We start from the raw sequence: 17,820 nt of genomic DNA, 5'->3' as shown, positions 1-17,820 counted from the left end.
ATGGCAAAAGAGCTCTTGAAACATGGCTAGCCACTCACTATTGCTGATGTGTTCCCTGATGCATGCAAAGAGCTGCTAGATGCAAGTGGACCCGGTAGTGTCTTCTGCAGCGGATGTAGCCGAAAAAGGTGACAGAATTATTACAGTGCATCAGTGCGCTAGAAGCTTATACTGAAGCAAATGGAATTCAAAAAAAAGTGAAGAAAGACTATTAATAGATTCCAGTACTGTTGACCCTATGGTTTTGAGAGAATTGGCCAAAGAAGTTGAGAAAATGGGAGCAGTTTTCTCGGATGCCCCTGTTTCTGGTGGTGTGGGAACGGCTCGGTCTGGCAACCTCACATTTAGGATGGGAGGGGTTGAGCTGCTGTGGTGCATGGGCTCCCATGTGGTGCATCGTAGAGCTGTCGGGACTGGCCAGGCTTCGAAGATCTGCAAACACTTGCTGTTAGCTATTAGTAGGATTGGAACTGCTGAAGCTATGAATCTGGGACTCAGGTTAGGGCTTGACCCAAAACTCTTGGCTAAAATCCTAAATACGAGCTTAGGACGATGTTGCTCAAGTGACACTTAAAATCCTGTACCTGGGGTGATGGATGGAGTTCACCTGGCTAATTACTATTAGGGTGGATTTGGAGCAACACTCATGGCTAAGGATCTGGGATTAGCATGAGGCTCTGCTACCAGCACGAAGAGCCCAATCCTTCTGGGCAGTCAAGCCCATCAGATCTGCAGGGATGTTGTGCGTGAAGGGCTACTCTAAAAAAGACTTCTCATTCGTGGTCCAGTTTTTGCAAGAGGAGGAGACATTCTGAGTTTGCCCTCTGGCTGTGAACACTGAAACATTGAAACCAAACTGTGTCTTGGAGCCCCTTATGGCTCACTCCACAGGAAAATGGGCTTAATCAAAGGTCAGCTGTCTGCTTTTGAGTGTCTAGGTCAGGGGTCCCCAACCCCTTGGCCTCGGACGGGTACCAGTCCACAGCCTCTTAGGAACTGGTCTGCACAGCAGGAGGTGAGTCGCAAGCAAGCCAGCTATAAGCTTCATCTGCCGCTCCCTATGGCTCACATTACCGCCTGAACCCCACACACCCCGCCTCCCCTCCCTGGAAAAATTTGCTTCCAGGAAACCGGTCCCTGGTTCCAAAAAGGTTAGGGACCTCTGGTCTAGGTCACAATAGATCCTGGGATTTTTCACCCATTTTAAACTGCTTATTCTTTTTATCTATTTAACAAACATATCATCTGTAATTTTTTTTTCTGCAAGCCACTGATGGTAACTGCTAGCTAGCTAGCTGATTGGCCTTTTTCAAAAGTTTGATTCCTGAGCATCTTCAGCTAAAACGCTGCCTACTTCACTCAGGATATTATTTACTCCACTTTACAAATAAAACTAAAATTGTTTTCAACAGGATAAAATCTATCCTCGAGGAAAGAAAAGAAATTGGTGTGAGAAAAGGTATTAGAGAAAGGGGAAGTATAGTGAATTACTACCTGTGTGCCTCAGAAAATTTGTCCTGTTATCCCAGTGGTGATATTCTTGCATTGAGATTACTGGTTTATTTTCTAGGAGTTGTTAAAGCAAGAGAACTCCTTGCTGCACGTTATGTAATTTGGACTCTTACAATTATCTTGGTGTGCCCCTCTTGTAACAACTTCCCATACTCAGCAAACTGTTTTTTTCATATTTTTGCTTCCTTGTACATTTTTACTGCATATTTTTTACTTCAAAAGAATGACATCTTTAGAACTGTTTCAGAGCCAGCGATGATATGTGCTTTAGATAATTATTACACTATGCTAAATATAACCATATTCTTTTGAATTGAAATAAATTTCTATGCTGATAAAAAAAGAGAGGCACATTTCATTAATGTTTAAATAGTATCCTTCCTCCTCTAAAACTTAAAATAGGATTCAGTCTGATTCCTAAAGGGTTATTTTCTTCAACAACAAGAGCTGACTTAGGCCATTTCTTGGCAGTGGAATCTGAGCGTAGAGGTCTCTGTCTCACTGCCCTTTGATTCTCACTCACGGTATCCTGGGTGAATGTAATGGATGGGCGTGCCCTTATGACTTAGCCCACTGCTACTGCTCCTGATGAGGGTTAGTGGTGTGGGCCACTTTAAATCTTGCCCAGCAAAGTGCTGACATCTGGGGTTTCCTATCAAGTTTACCAGATATTCCACAGTAATTTCATAATTTACACAACATAAAAACACTGATCTTGAGCTTAGGAAAGCATTTCATTTAAACAGATACAGAACACTACTCTACAAAATGGTTTAAAATTTGTGAGCAATTACATTAAATAAACTCTAATATAAATTAATCTAATACAAGTAAACTAATAGTTGCAAAGCTACTGGTCGCTTCAGAAGCGGTGGCTACGGATAACTTCAAAGTTGTTTCCTCAGTGCATTAAGAGGCGAAACTATTTGCTGTTAACTTCTTCTTGGGGAAGCTTTTTTCCTTAGTTTGATGCTGATTCGCGTTATGAATGTATAGGAACCATTACTGGTTCTTCCTTTCCATATTCAGTGCACCATTATACTTCTATCCTCTTAAGATCTGGATATCTGTTACTGCTACTGTTGGCTGGAGCCTGGCAGGAGGAAAGCTATCAAGAAAAAAGGTCAACAAGTGTTCAAGAGTTTTAGCATACTACTGAGACTTTTTATCTACCATAATCATAAGAAATAATAATTAAAATTACAGCCTAGTCAGTGAGACCTTGAATAAATTGTGGAAGCATCCATGTTTCCTACAGTTTCAGGGGATGGATATTTCCTGTTATTAACTCTATATCCTCTTCAACTGGAACAGAGAGACCTTTCTCTGTTGAAGCAGTTTTGTCTTTTTCCTGGGCATTTTTAGTTTTCTCTTATGAGAGACTTGTAAAGCTTACCTACACAAACTTACACATACACGTATAAAGCAAAGAAGGGATAGAGTAGTCTTGAGAGGACACTGTTTTGTAGCAGGCACACAAGACAGAGGTAATACTCCCTGATTGCATTTGCCTCCCTAGCCCCATCTCCTTTGTGGAAAGCATCAGCATTCTGAGTGGTCTCTGCACCCCACTAACTGGACGGAACACTGCATTGGCATTCTTAGGGAGCACTGATGGTCCCTACGGAAACTGGTTAGAGCTTGTGCAGCCACAGTGCACAGGAAAGAATCAAATATACTTCATATAACATGCTTACTCTGTTTTGCTTAATTAGCACTTACTCCCTGTAAAAGGCTGATTCCTGCTTTGACAGGGAGTAATCGAACTCTGTATTCACCCAAACCATAAAATTAAAGTTAACATACCTCAGCTTTTCATCCTACTGGAAGAAATGTATGAAATCTAGAGTTATTTTTTAATTGCTGCTGTTTAGAATGCCTGAGGCCCATTTGCTGAACTTGTTAAAGAGCAGTGTTAATGAGGGTAGTTTTCGTTTCTTTCTTTTCCGACCACAGCATGAATTCTCAGCCCAAAGTGTGCCCTGTTTCCCACAATAGAGACGGGGAAAAGTGAGAGTCTCTCACCACAAAGCATGAGACAACTACAAATACTTTTCTCCCAGAGTTAACATTGATGACAGTCTTTGTGGAAAAGGACTTCCTCTTTTTGCGGGAATACAGTAGAAATGCAAGTCATATTCTCCATAATTTCACTACTGGAAAAATAATTTTATAGTCCATATATATATGTGTGTATATATATATATATATATATATACACACACACATATGTGTATATATATATATATATTTTTTTTTTTGCGGTACGCGTGCCTCTCACTGCTGTGGCACTTCCTGTTGCAGAGCACAGGCTCCGCACGCGCAGGCTCAGCGGCCCTGGCTCACAGGCCCAGCCGCTCCGTGGCATGTGGGATCTTCCTGGACTGGGGCACGAACCCGTGTCCCCTGCATCGGCAGGCGGACTCTCAACCACTGCGCCACCAGGGCAGCCCCATAGTCCATATTTTTTATTGGTCTTCTTAAAAACATATACAGTGTTTACAATAAGGAGTAAAAGAGAAGATTTTCAATGCGCTATTTCAAGGAGCATTTTGTAAAGGCGGGATCCAGTCCCAACTTTGGAAAATTAACACACACCTATGAGATCAAAGAGTCACCTGCAAAAAATTTTATTATGTTTTTCTTTCATACTAGTTTCCTAAAGGTGCATTGTTACTTCTTGGTAATGTAATAGTCAGAAATGACTATATGGTGGCCATTTGAGGAAGAAGTAGCTCTTACATAAGTGTCTAGTGACCTTATCTCTTTTGATACAATACCTCTTGGTTTCAGAGGCTTGCACAGATTTCCTCTAAATGAATAAACTTAGTAAGATGTTTCTAACTATCAATCTAAAAGTAGATTTAGAAATCTACTTCTGAAGCAGTTTTGTTAAGTAATTATTGGTCAGTTCTCTTTCTGATTGGTACTTCTTTCTGCAAAACAAATCCCTGTACTTAGAACAATGAATACCACCATCCCTGGCTCCTTGATTATTACACAGTGATGTTTCTTGAGAAAAAAGCTTACCCTTTTTGGGGGGAAACTTCAGTCCATGAAGTAAAACTTCATTACAACTAGATCTGCTTCTAATGCCAGTGTGATGCAGATCAGTAGCCCCTTTCTTTTGACTTTCCAGGCTGTGTGAAGAGAATGGTATGGTTTGGTTTAGGAAGGGTTGTAGCTTAAGAGGATTGCATTATGTTTCTGTGTCACTTTGGGGGGTTTTATTTCAATATTATATCCTGTTCTGTAAAAACACCATAGTCATTCTCTTACTTATTATTAAATAATTAAACGCTGCCCTTTGTTTACTTTCCCCTTCTGATCAGAAGACTCCTCTCCACTCTAGGCCTTGATCTGAGTTCCAATTCATCAGCTTGTAGTAGCTACGCTTCTGGTTTCTTTTTTTTTTTTTGCTGTATGCGGGCCTCTCACTGTTGTGGCCTCTCCCGTTGCGGAGCACAGGCTCCGGATGCGCAGGCTCAGCGGCCATGGCTCACATGCCTTGCCGCTCCACGGCATGTGGGATCTTCCCGGACCGGGGCACGAACCCGTGTCCCCTGCACCGGCAGGCGGACTCTCAACCACTGCGCCACCAGGGAAGCCCTATACTTCTGGTTTCTGAAGTCAGTCAGATATGGGTCCCATTTCTGTCTTCATCAGTTATAATTTATTCTCTGATATATGCATACCAGAGCTGGCAGTGACAAACATTTTGCTTCTCCTTATAGGGTTCTGTGCATTTTAATAGAGGATCACAATATTTTAAGTAGAGCTGGGATGGGGTGGAAAGAAAGAGCAGGAAAACATGCTTTTAGGAAGGTCTGAAATACAAATCACATGGAGGTAACTGCTTGAGAGAAAACCACCCCTACCTGAGTATTGTCAATAAAGTAGCACAGGGAGGCAAACGAATCAGTTGTTCACTAAAAATGTTTTTCTTTAGAAGAATAAAATTCACAAGAAAGCCTCATTGCAAATAAAATATATTTGTTTTCCTAAAGGAAGATATTTGAAAAGTCGTAGTAAATACCTGCTTTGACCTTCTGTGTTCCTAGTGTTCTATCTCCACTAAGTTTTATGAACACTACATAGAGGAGGAGCCTGAGTCTCAAAGACCATAAGTAAGAGATGGATTCCAGAGCCTTTGCAAGGTCCATTATGCCCCATGACTTCCCATTGCTTGTGCTGTTCATCCAGATAGGTGCTTAGGATACCAGAATGAATACATCTCTTTCGAGAGGTTTTTAACAGACATTAGATACTAAACAAGTACAACACCTAACAAATAGAACAGAATGCTTTATTTAAAGCAGAAACAGAATAAATGCTCACCTAGTATCGTTTAAATCCCCTTTAAATTATTTTTTGAATGAACATGTTTATATTTGAGGGTATTTTCTTATTTTTTCCTAGTTCCCTTTACTTGCACCTCCTTTCTTTTTCTCTTTTCCCAACTGAAACGTTTATGGTTTCAAAAGTAATTACTTCTTGAAGAAAGTTTTCGTGTATACTAAGTGCTACCTAATGGAAGCCATAAGCATAGAGTCTGCTAGCATTTAGAGTGGTATAATACATAGCCAGGTTGAATCAAGTGGGAGAGAAGGTTAATCATTCTTTTAAACTGGCAGTGTTGCCGGAGGTGGATTAATATGCTTTTTGAATCTCTTATGTCCTGTAAGTCCCCTTGATCACAATCACTATGTTAATGGTTGAGGTTTTGAATTAGAGGTGTCTCCTGGGCTCAGCTGGGCCAAGTCCCTTCATCTCTCTGGCCATATTAGGTGATAGTTTTCTCATTTCAATACACGATCTATGTTAGAGGGAGTGTTGACTATACCAGACTTTCAACGTGAGCACCCAGAAAGTGGAAGAATCTCTCTATTGGTGATTAATCATAACTCTTTTCATTGTGAATATAGTCCTTCCCTTAGGTAAGGCAGGAAGACCATGAAAAATAGAAAGTTCTCGGGTGTCTGTGGAAGCTGGAGTGCTCTCGACCTGTCAGCTCCCTGGCAGAGCAGGCTTCGTCCGGACACTAGAGAACAAAATGTGAAATTGGCACCAGCCAGCCTCTCCATTGCACAGGATATCCCTATTTAAATTTGACAACCAGGATATTTTACAATTTGAAATTCTTGTCATCTGGTTTTCTTTAGTTTTTTCTTTGGGTTGAAAAGACTGAGAAGCTTGTTAAAAAATCTGGAATTCTGATGGTGAGGCTTAACCAGATGTATTGAGTCATCAATCAGCAAACATTGACCAACGCTTACCATTCCCCCAGTTACTATACTAAGGACCCAGACACGTCTCAGATAGTGGCCTTGCTCATTCACTGTATTTACAGTACTTTTTTCTAAATGTAACCAGAGCTCAGGTAAAGACAAGACATTGATTTGAGTCTGAAGTAAACAAAGCTGACTGGTCTGATCCCTTCAGTTTCCAGAATTATTTTGTTTCAGGTAGTAATTTTCCCAGACCAATAGAACAAAGTTCTATCGTCTATTTATTTAATATTTTATCACAATAGTCCTTGCCCCTTTGACCTCTAGTGAGGAAACTTGCATAAGAAACTGAAATATGCTTAGGTTCTATGGGTAAGTGCAGATAATGATATGAATGAAATTGAAAATGAAAGCCAAAGGTGGAAAAGGCAGTTCTGAATAGTTGAAGTAAGACAGAGGTATTTGAAAAATCAAGTAGAAAAGATACCATAAGGAATGGAGAGCTTTTGGAAGTTTTCTAATAGGTGAGGGGTTGGTACATCTTTTTTTTTTTTTTTTTCTTAATAACATGTCTGGCAGTTGTATGCCTGAGAAAGTTATAAGGGGGTTGACTATATGCATGAAGTCCAGTGAGAACACTGTTTCTGTAGGCCACTGACGATGTTCTGAGTACATTCTATAGTACTAGAAATTAAGTTAGGAAACAAAGGGTAATCTGATGTCATTTTAAATGAAATTTCACAAATGATTAGAGCTAAAAGGTGTCTTTTTTCACTCAGCCAACACGTTGAGCACGTACTATGGGGCAAACACTGTGCTTATGGGTAAGAGATAAAAGAAAAAGGCCAGAGGAACTCAAAAGAGAGTGTGAGAGATGCATGAACAACTCATTACAATCGAGTAGGGATAGGCTATTAAATAAATAGATCATAAAAATATAAATTTGTAAAACAGAACTTGGAGTCAGTAACCCTTCTAGGGGATATTAAAGAGAATGCCAACAATGAGGGGTCTTGGAATTAGGTTTTGAACGTCAGTAGGAATGTTCCACGTGGAGAGAAGGTCGGGGCATACCAGGCAGAAGGAACATCCTGGACTTGAGAACCAACACAATATATGTAAGTGACTGTAAATGAGATTCTTTTTGACTAGAGCATAGGGTATAAGTTGCCAAATGGTAGAAAATAGAGTATAAAAGTTAGGCTGGAATGAAAGTATAAAGTGTCATAATTCTTATGATGAAAGATTGGTGTTTTCTACAAAATGGGTTACTTATAAATATTTTAAAAATAGAGACCCCGGAGAGAGGAGCACGCCCGAGGAGCAGCCCCCAGACCGGAGCCTCGGGAGCCCGGGGCTGGTGAGTGAGTCCCGACGGGGTAGGTGTTGCGTCTGCAGGCCTGCAGGCGGTTGTGGAGCCTGCGGCCCTTGGAGAGCAGGGCTTGCGAGACCGCGGCTTGGAGAGCGGGGCTTGGCTTTGCCCGCCCCAGGGCCCGCGGTAGAGCCACCGGGAGGGTTTGACCGCTTCCCGGAGGTGGAGGGGCCGGGCTGGAGGACAGGGCTGGCTGCTCCGGATGGGGCTCCCCTGGGACTTGTGAGCTCCGGGTGTCCTGGTGGAGCAGGGTCCACAGGCTCGGCCGGGACGTGCCGCGTCCTCCCCTCCGTCCAACCCCGATCCTCCTCCTCCTCCCCCTCCTGTCGCCGTCTCGGCATCTCGCACGTGTGTCTCAAGGCACGTCAGCACCTTGGTTGTCTAATGTAAGCGTCCGCCGCCCCCCTGGGTTGTGCCCTGTGGAGTCGCCCAGTGTAATCGGTGCAGGACGAGTCTGCAGGGCTTCTGTCCTGCTGCCTCGGGTGAGGAAGGAAGCGATGGGGCCTGAGGAGGGAGATGACTTGTCCTAGACCCTCACCGGGTGTGCACGTGGGGTCGCTCACAGGACTCCAAACTCCTAGGGCAGGCGTTCTGTCCACTTAAAGTCAGTTTTAATAAAAGATGTTTTTGAGCGTTGCACTTAAGTTTGTAAAGTTTGTACAAATCATTGCAAGACTGAAACGCACCTGAGTGTGTCCCTTTATTCTGGGTATCCTGTGGATGTTCTGATCTAAGTTGTTAACAGACTGAGAAGAGGTAAACTATAAGCGTTTTTAAATTTCATATTTAATGACGGAGGTTTATTTTAATAGGATTCAATGTACACTCGCTACGGAAAAATAAAGTATCCCCTCAGGTACCAGAGTCACGTGGGAGTTACAGACCTGAGGGTGGTTGCTCCCTCCTTATTCTCACAGGCCCTTCTGAAGGTGAAAGGACGGGTCTCCCACAGGTGTCTCTTGTGGAGCGCGGGGCGGGTGCTCGTGCACCCCGAGCCGCTTCAGTCGTAGCTTCACTGCCTGCGTTTTCCTTCTCCAGGTCCGCCTCCACTGTCACAGTCCTGCACGTTGTTCCAAGAGCAGCGGAAAATGAATCAGCCTCTGGTGAGTTTTGCTGTTTATGTGTTTACCTGCTGCCGTTCTTTTGTGATAACACCTTGGGAGGCGAATAGTTCAAAAGTTAAAATGGGAAAGTAGGAGTAGGTAAAAGATGTGGTTAGACAAAGCGTAGAGGAGCAGGTCAGTACCAAGTGTTTCTGGCAAGTTCTACGTGTAGATCCCAGGATCCTCTTAGAGCCACAGTACAAGCCTCGTGTTCTTGACATTTGTGGCAAAACACCATCCCTTGCTTGACTTACATAGTCCTGCCGAAGCACTTTTGTTCTCGAGCGTTAAAAGGTTTCCTTGAGGATCCCGCTGTAGGCCGCGAGCCTTCCTGAGTGACAGCCCCTAACGTGTTGACGTTGGTGCCTTCCTTGTGCTTCCTGTAAGCTGAGAGCGTGCTGTCCAGGGAGCACTCGGTGCATATAACTTGTCTGTTCAGTAGAACACCGTTGTCACATAGGTACATTGTTTCCAGTGCTCAGTCGAGGGATGCAATGAGGATCATCTGGAAGAACAGCCTTGTCACCCTTCCAGTAAATTTCCCTCTTTGTCTCTTACAATCTCAGAGGGTCGCGTTACACACCATGCAGTGAGGTCTCTGGCAAAGATTCTTGTTTCCCAGCTGAATTGTATCGTGCAGCCTGCGGTCTTGGTTCTGCCCCTCCACGGAACCTGATCCGGTTGAGGTGACCTGGCATCCAGCATACAAAGCAGTGGAGATTTGCCAGTCGTCACCTCAGACCACTGTCGCCTTGCCATCTGCAGAGTCTGCTCTGTTGGTTTCTGTGACAGATCTCTCCTTGCTGTCTTCCTGACTGATTCTTTCTTCCGCCCTCTTTGTGTGTTGTCTTTTCACCCTTGGTTCATGACTCTTCAACCCGTCTGATCTCACCCTCTGGTGCTTTTCACCTCCAACTCTGTCAGTTCTCCCACCTGGACCAGATAGATGCCTCTGTCCAGCCACTTGCCAGCATCTCTATGGAGTTGGTCCAAAGGGCACCTCGAATTACTAGATCCAGTAGATCCAGAAACGATTATTTACAGCTCCCCTGCCCCTTGCCTTGTCCTGTTGTCCCTGGCGGCTCATCGTTGCATCATCCAGCCTGTCACCTGCCCAGAAAAATGAGTTCATTGTAAAGTCCTTCTCCATCCTCTGTTACCACGTTGTGGTGTGAGGCTTGTTAATGTCGTCTTCTGAATGGTTTTTATTCGTTCTCCTTCATCCCATACTTGCTACCATTAAAACAGCTTATCTGTTCATTCCTGTAGTTACAGAAACTTTTCTTCTGTGCCGCTCCCTCTTTCGTCCAGCAGCTCAAGTGTATTCTCCACGCTGAGTATTTCTCCTAAACTATTAATCACAGCGTTTTGTCTGCATGTGGGAAGCACTTTAGAGGTTCCCTGGGTGACTGGACAAACGAGGTTGCCGTTCCGCGGAGCCATTAACCATCGAGCCCAGCACTGGGGGGAGGTCGTAGCTCGCCGATGATGCGTTTGGATGGATCTGTGGGGTAAAATCCTGATCGGAGAGGCTTAGGAGAGAGGAGTGGGAGAACTGGGTTTGTTCTGGTCCCAACTTTTTCACGACATTTTGCTGTGACGGGGAAAATAGAAACTGGACAGTAGCTGGGGTAGGAGCTGAGGTCCGGGGAGGATGTTGTGTTGTGTTGTGTTGTGTTGTGATGGGAGAAATAACAGTGGGAATGATCCAGTAGATGCGTGTGGGGGAGGGGAGAGCTGCTGCCCGTGGTCCTGGAGTGGGGAGGGGATGGCTGAGCTGGGTTGCAGGTGGGGAAGCCCTCCGATGGCTTCTCTGTCCTCAGGGAAGCAGCTCCTCAGCTGAGGGTGAGGGTGAGGTTGGGGGTTTGAGGGGAGAGCAGAGCTCGGGGGCCCAGCTCCGTCGTGACCATCAGCACACAGTGCGTCCAGCTGGGAAGACTGCACTTGCCTCCCTGCCTGAAAAGCCATCTCCTTTCTTAAATGTGGGAGTAATTACTCTCTGGGGAGCCTGTGTAATTACATGGGTGCTTCTCGGCTCAAAGCGAATTGAGTGCCAGTTCTGGCCACGGACATTTTCTTCTCTGCTGATGGAAGGGTCCCCAGAGGAAGTGTCCTGCTTGCCTGGCTCTTGGCCTCGAGGACCCTTCACACCATCTAGTGTTGTGTCTTTTATCTTTGACATAAGCATCAAATGTCTTCAGTTTCTGCATGTGATCTTAAGACGCAATTCCCTGCTTCCAGGAGCTTCTGTTCTCCTCGGGAAAGGCACTTCACAGACGTAATTACAGGAGAGGACGGGAATCCTGCCCGTCGATACGTAGGGAACTCCAGAGTGCTGACAAAGCAGAGCCTGCTTTTATTTATTTATTTATTTATTTATTCATTCTAATTTTTTATTTGTTTACTATTTAACTTATTCAGTTTCAGCTGCGTTGGGTCTCTGTTGCTGCGCGCGGGCTTTGTTCTCTAGTTGCGGCGAGCGGGCGCTACTCTTCGTGGCGGTGTGTGGGCTTCTCATTGCGGTGGCTTCTCTTATTGTGGAGCATGGCTTCTAGGCATGTGGGCTTCAGTAGTTGCGGGTCACGGGCTCAGTAGTTGTGGCATGCAGGCTCTAGAGCGCAGGCTCAGTAGTTGTGGCGCACGAGCTTAGTTGCTCTGCAGCATGTGGCATCTTCCCGGACCAGTGTTAGAACCCGTGTGCCCACCATTGGCAGGCGGATTCTTAACCAGTGTGCCACCAGGGAAGTCCGAGAGCCTGGTTTGAAATGCATTGTCAGAGCACGTGGCTCAGTGACTCGGGGAAGGGGGACGGCCCTGAAGTGACCAGGACTTGGGTAGCTGCAGAGGTTGGCGAGGCTCTCAGAGCAGCGTGAGGTGGACTGGATGAGGCTCCTGAGGTGCTGGTAAGGACCTCCTTCCTTAGGATGTGGGCCTCCCGTCAGGAAGAGCGGGACGTGAAGGCAGGCAGACCCTGAGTTTGACTGAAGAGCCTCCCCTTTGTGCTGGTTTTGGTTTCTTCCTGTGGAGAAACTGAAACGTTGTAATTGGGACAGTGAGTCATCTGCTCAAAAGATGTCATGTGTAGAGACTGTGGACGGCATGAAACGCGGGGTGGGGTGCGGTGGGTCAAGTCAGGGGGACTCTGGGCTCCAGCGCGATGCCCGACAGGAAGGGGCGAGGCCGCGGCGTGTTCCCGCTCATCCTAGGCCCCGGTAAGCAGTATGGACGTTCCCTTGGGGTTTTTCTGAATCGTGAATGAGGTTGAGAGTATTTTCACGTGCTTAGAAGCCGTTTCTTCTTTTTAATTGGTAGACAGTCTTTAGAGTAGTTTTAGGGTTATAGGAGAACCAGAATCGAGCAGACCGCACTTTCCTATACCCGTCCCTCTGGGTTCCCTCCCTTGGTAACATCTCTGGCCTGTGTGGCGCGTCATCTCAGTGATGGCTCGGTATTGACACCTAATTCTCCCCTGGAGTCTGTAGTTTATATCAAGGCTCACTCTCTGTGTCCTACTGTTCAGGTTTGGACAGGTGTGATGACCTGCAGCCACCACTGCAGTGCCACCCAGAACCATTTCACTGCCCGAAACATCCTTGGAGGCCACCTGTTCACCCGCCCAGTGCCCCCAAGCCCCCGACAGCTGCTGGTCTTGTTACTGTCTGTGTATTTTTGCCCTTTCGAGAATGTCACGTAGTTGGAGTCCTTCATTCTGTGGTCTTTTCAGACTGCTGTCTTTCTGTTTTTCAATGAAGGGCCTGTTCATGTCCACTGCCCGTCTTCCTGCCCCAATACTGTCTTGTTTTGTTTTGTTTTGTTTTCCTTGTCTTATTGGCTTTCAGAGTCATCTTAAATGTTTCCAAATTTTTCCAGTTGGGGTCCTGTTAGTAAACATTGTTTTCCAAGGTTTATTGTCATTTTCCTGTATTTTCCCGCATTGCTATATAATTCATTACTTTTTTTTACTTTGAGAGGTTGAATACCATGCATTTCAAAAGTTTCTCAAAATCAGCACATTTGTGTGGATAAGATTCCTAGTTGAAGAGCGCCCTCCTTGTTCAGTACTGGGGTGCAGCTTCTTTGCGGGGGGAGGAATGCATCGGTCTCGTGGTTCCCTTTCTGTTGGGTCTCAGTTCCCCTTTCTGGTTCTGGGCACTGCATCAGCCACTCTCCTGGGATAGGCCAGGCAGGTGGGGTCCTCACTTCCTGGCTCCAGAAGTTGTGTGTGTGTGAGAACACCTTTGTTTTTCCCTGAGGAGCAAGAGGACTCTCTTGGTTGGGGAGCGGCGTCCTAGGACTGCGGCCCTTGGGCCCCCACTGTTCTGTGTCATTTGGGCCCCAGCCATGCGTGGGAGGTCTCTGACACAGGGACGCAGCTGTTAAAGTCCTCTTGGGGTTGTGTCATTTACAATCCTCTGAGGAATACTCCTTTTCTTTAATGAAATTCCAGTGCTTAAGCTTTCTAGCCACTCATGAAAGGAATCTCAGAAAGGAAAGGAGACCGGTCCTCTCTGCCCCCAAGCAGGGGAGTGAGCCGACACTGTTAACCTAACAGTGAGAAAGTGGCTTGTGGGAAATGTGTAACCAGTTCTGAATTCTGTGATTACAAGGCTGTCTGTGGAATCTTACTGTACCAAGGGGTCTTTTAAGACACATACATCATGGGTTGTTCCCTTGTGTTTTGTGTTACTTTCTGCTGTATAACAAAGTGAATCAGTTGTATGTATACCTGTATCCCCATATCCCCTCCATCTTGCGTCTCCCTCCCACCCTCCCTTTCCCACCCCTCTAGGTGGACACAGAGCACTGAGCTGATCTCCCTGTGCTATGCGGCTGCTTCCCACTAGCTATCGGTTTTACATTTGGTAGTGTACATGTGTCCATGCCACTGTCTCGCTTCGTCCCAGCTTACCCTTCCCCCTCCCCGTGTCCTCAAGTGAATTCTCTATGTCTGCGTCTTTATTCCTGTCCTGCCACTAGGTTCATCAGAACCACTTTTTTTTTCCTTTGGTTTCCATCTCGCTTCGTCCCAGCTTACCCTTCCCCCTCCCCGTGTCCTCAAGTGCATTCTCTACGTCTGCATCTTTATTCCTGTCCTGCCACTAGGTTCATCAGAACCACTTTTTTTCCTTTGGATTCCATAAATATGTGTTAGCATACGGTATTTGTTTATCTCTTTCTGAGTTACTTCAGTCTGTTTCACAGACTCTAGGTCCATCCACCTCACTACAAATCGTTCAATTTCGTTTGTTTTTATGGCTCAGTCAAATTCCGTGGTATATATGTGCCCCATCTTCTTTATCCATTCGTCTGTCAGTGGACGCTTAAGTTGCTTCCATGTCCTGGCTATTGTAAATAGTGCTGCAGCGAACATTGTGGTACGTGTCTCTTTTTGAATTATGGACTTCTCAGCGTATATTCCCAGGAGTGGCATTGCTGGATCATATGGTAGTTCTATTGTTAGTTGGGTTTTTTTGGTATAAATTTATGTATTTTTATCTATTCATTATTTTTGGCTGTGTTGGGTCTTTGTTGCTGTACGCGGGCTTTCTCTAATTGCAGCGAGCAGGTGCTTCAGTGTTGTGGTGCGCGGGCTTCTCATTGCGGTGGCTTCTCTTGTTGTGGAGCGCGGGCTCTAGGCATGCGGGCTTCAGTAGTTATGGCATGCGGGCTCAGTGGGTGTGTCTCGCGGGCTCTAGAGTGCAGACTCAGTAGTTGTGGCACACGGGCTTAGTTGCCCTGCGGCATGTGGGATCTTCCCGGACCAGGGCTCGAACCCATGTCCCATGCATTGGGAGGAGGATTGTTAAACACTGCACCACCAGGGAAGCCCTGTTTTCAGTTTTTTAAGGAACCTCCATACTGTTCTCCGTAGTGGCTGTATCAATGTACATTCCCACCAACAGTGCAGGGGGAGGGTTCCCTTTTCTCCACACCCTCTCCAGCATTTATTGTTTGTAGATTTTTTGGTGATGGCCATGCTGAGTGGTGTGAGCTGATACCTCACCGTAGTTGTGATTTGCCTTTCTCTAATGGTTAGTGTCATTGAGCATCCTTTCATGTGTTTGTTGGCAATCTTATATCTTCTTTGGAGAAATGTCCATTTAGGTCTTGTGTCCACTTTTGGATTGAGTTGTTTGTTTTTTTGATATTGAGCTGCGTGAGCCGCTTGCATATTTTGGAGATTAATCCTTTGTCAGTTGCTTCATTTACAACTATTTTCTCCCACTCTGAGAGTTGTTTTTTTGTCTTGTTTATGGTTTCCTTTCCTGTGGAAAAGCTTTTAAGTTTGAATAGGTCCCATTTGTTTATTTTTGTTTTTAATTCCATTTCTCTAAGAGGTGGGTCAAAAAGGATCTTGCTGTGATTTATGTCATAGAGTGTTCTGCCTGTGTTTTCCTCTATGAGTTAGACAGTGTCTGGCCTTACCTTTAGGTCTTCAATCCATTTTGAGTTTATTTTTGTGTATGGTGTTAGGTAGTGTTCTCATTTCATTCTTTCACAGGTAGCTGTCCAGTTTTCCCAGCGCCACTTATTGAAGAGGCTGTCTTTTCTCCATTGTATATTCTTGCCTCCTTCATCAAAGCTAAGGTGAGCATATGTGCGTGGGCTTATCTCTGGGCTTTCTATCCTGTTCCATTGATCTATATTTCTCTTCCCCAAAGTATATTTCAATAAAGGTATGTACATTGTTTGTTTAGACACAAGGCTGTCGCACACTTAACAGACTACAGGATAGTGTAAACAGAAGCTTTTCATGCACGGGTACACCAGAAATTTCATGTGACTCGCTTTATGGCGGTATTGGCTTCATTGCAGTGTTCTGGAACTGAAGCTGCAGTGTCTCTGAGCTGGGCCTGTATACTCAGAAATGGGATTGCTGGATCATATGGAAATTTTATTTAAAAGATTTTGAGAAAACTCCATACTGTTTTCCACAGTGCCTGCACAATGTTACATTCCTGCGTACAATATGCAAGGGTTACGATTTCTCTACCACCTTGACAACTCTCATCTTTAAAAAAAAAAAAATTGTAGGCATTCTAACAGATGTGAGGTAGTATCTCATGATGATTTTGATTTGCATTTCCCAGATGATTAGTGACGTTGAGCACCTTTTCATGTACCTGGTGCTGTGTTCCGTCTTTCTAACGCACATACACACACACAGAGGGATAGAAGGAACCTTTTGGAAGTGATGAGTATATTACCGTGATGGTGGTGATGGTATCACAGGTGTGTGCATATGTCCAAACTCATCAAGTTATATACATTAAACATGGGCTAGATTTTGTATATCAGTTCTACGTAAATAAAGCTGTAAAAGCCCAGCAACAAGTGGTGTATTTCATGAGCCAGTGAAGCCCAGGTACATCTTGTCTCCTCTCCCAGGGGTGAACCCAAGCAGCCTTTGAACTTGGCTCACTTTCTGTTTCTTTAGTTTCCCCTTCTATTACTTTTGTGTTTCTCCTTTGTTTTCAGATTCCAGCGAAGTGGTTCCCCATTGGTGGCAGCAGTGGTTCTGAGTTTGGCTCTGTCGTTTGAAGACTTGATGGTCTCTAAAGGGATGAAGTTTCTACAGAACTAATCTCAGTTAGGTGAGAGGTAACAGAGGATCTAGTTTGTTAGTCTTTTCTTAGTCTTTTCTGTTTGTCTATTTGTCTACTTTGACAAGCTCAAATCAATGAAGAATCTCTTGCCCAATGGGATGAGAACGGCTCTTTAATATCTAGACTGGTGAGTGTTTATTCCTGACCCAAGTCTAAGACTTAAAACTGCAGGTAAAAGTTCCATTTCTCTGTATGTCTGTGTGTCTGTAATTCAAAGAGGTCTTTACCTCTGACAGTGCGAGTATGTAATGTTTTCCTACTTCTGGATCTATTAAAGTAGATTGTAGAGTCTGTTAAATTAAAGGGTTTCTGTCCTGATTGGCTTACAAAGATACAAATGTGCTTATAAAAATTATATATCCCTAAAATTCTCAGAGAGAAAGGAATTAGAACTTCTAATACTTTAAATGTGCTAGAAAAATATTCTTATTGAAATCAAGTCAGGGAATTCCCCAGCGGTCCAGTGGTTAGGACTCGGTGCTTTCACTGCCAGGGTCCAGGTTCAGTCCCTGGTCAGGAACCTAAGATCCAGCAAGCCCCTCGGTGCAGCCAAAAAAAAAAAAAAAAATCAACTCAGAAATTTAAAGACTTCAAGTTTACATAATTTAGGTAAATCTTTGACACATGAAGCTAGTTTAATATTTTTGGTTTAATAAAAAGTTATTCGTATCTTATTTATCAGTATTAGGCATACATTTAAAACAATTCTACTTGGGTGTGTTCTTCCTAAATTTATATAGGTGTGCCCATCAACTAAGCTCATATTACTTCTACTTAATGTTTAAGGTTATGAAAAATGTAAGTTTGTGTTTAACCACATTTAGTTTTTATTCTGACAGACTTTCTTTCAACAGTAACTATGTTTTCTACTGTGTTAGCTTGTCGATAAATTCCCAGATCTTCAGTTTACGTAAACCCTTGAACTGATACTAAATTGTGTTACTTACTGGATAATCATTGGATACCGAGGTCATTTGTAAGCAAGACAGAAACCTGAG

General features: G+C 44.4%; 1 protein-coding gene across 1 annotated transcript in view; it reads left to right on the top strand.

Annotated features, from left to right (window-relative positions):
• The window catches only part of LOC309807691 (uncharacterized protein), a 165,018-nt gene that overhangs the window by 30,923 nt on the left and 116,275 nt on the right, over positions 1 to 17,820 (top strand). The window contains exon 3 of the mRNA XM_082627546.1: positions 9,151 to 9,215. The gene's annotated coding sequence lies outside the window, so the exon portion shown is untranslated. The remainder of the gene's footprint in view (positions 1 to 9,150; positions 9,216 to 17,820) is intronic.

The sequence above is a fragment of the Mesoplodon mirus genome, assembly GCF_964341445.2.
Source record: "Mesoplodon mirus genome assembly, chromosome: 7".
NCBI classification, from domain to species: domain Eukaryota; kingdom Metazoa; phylum Chordata; class Mammalia; order Artiodactyla; family Ziphiidae; genus Mesoplodon; species Mesoplodon mirus.
This window is presented reverse-complemented; position numbering and strand designations above follow the sequence as displayed.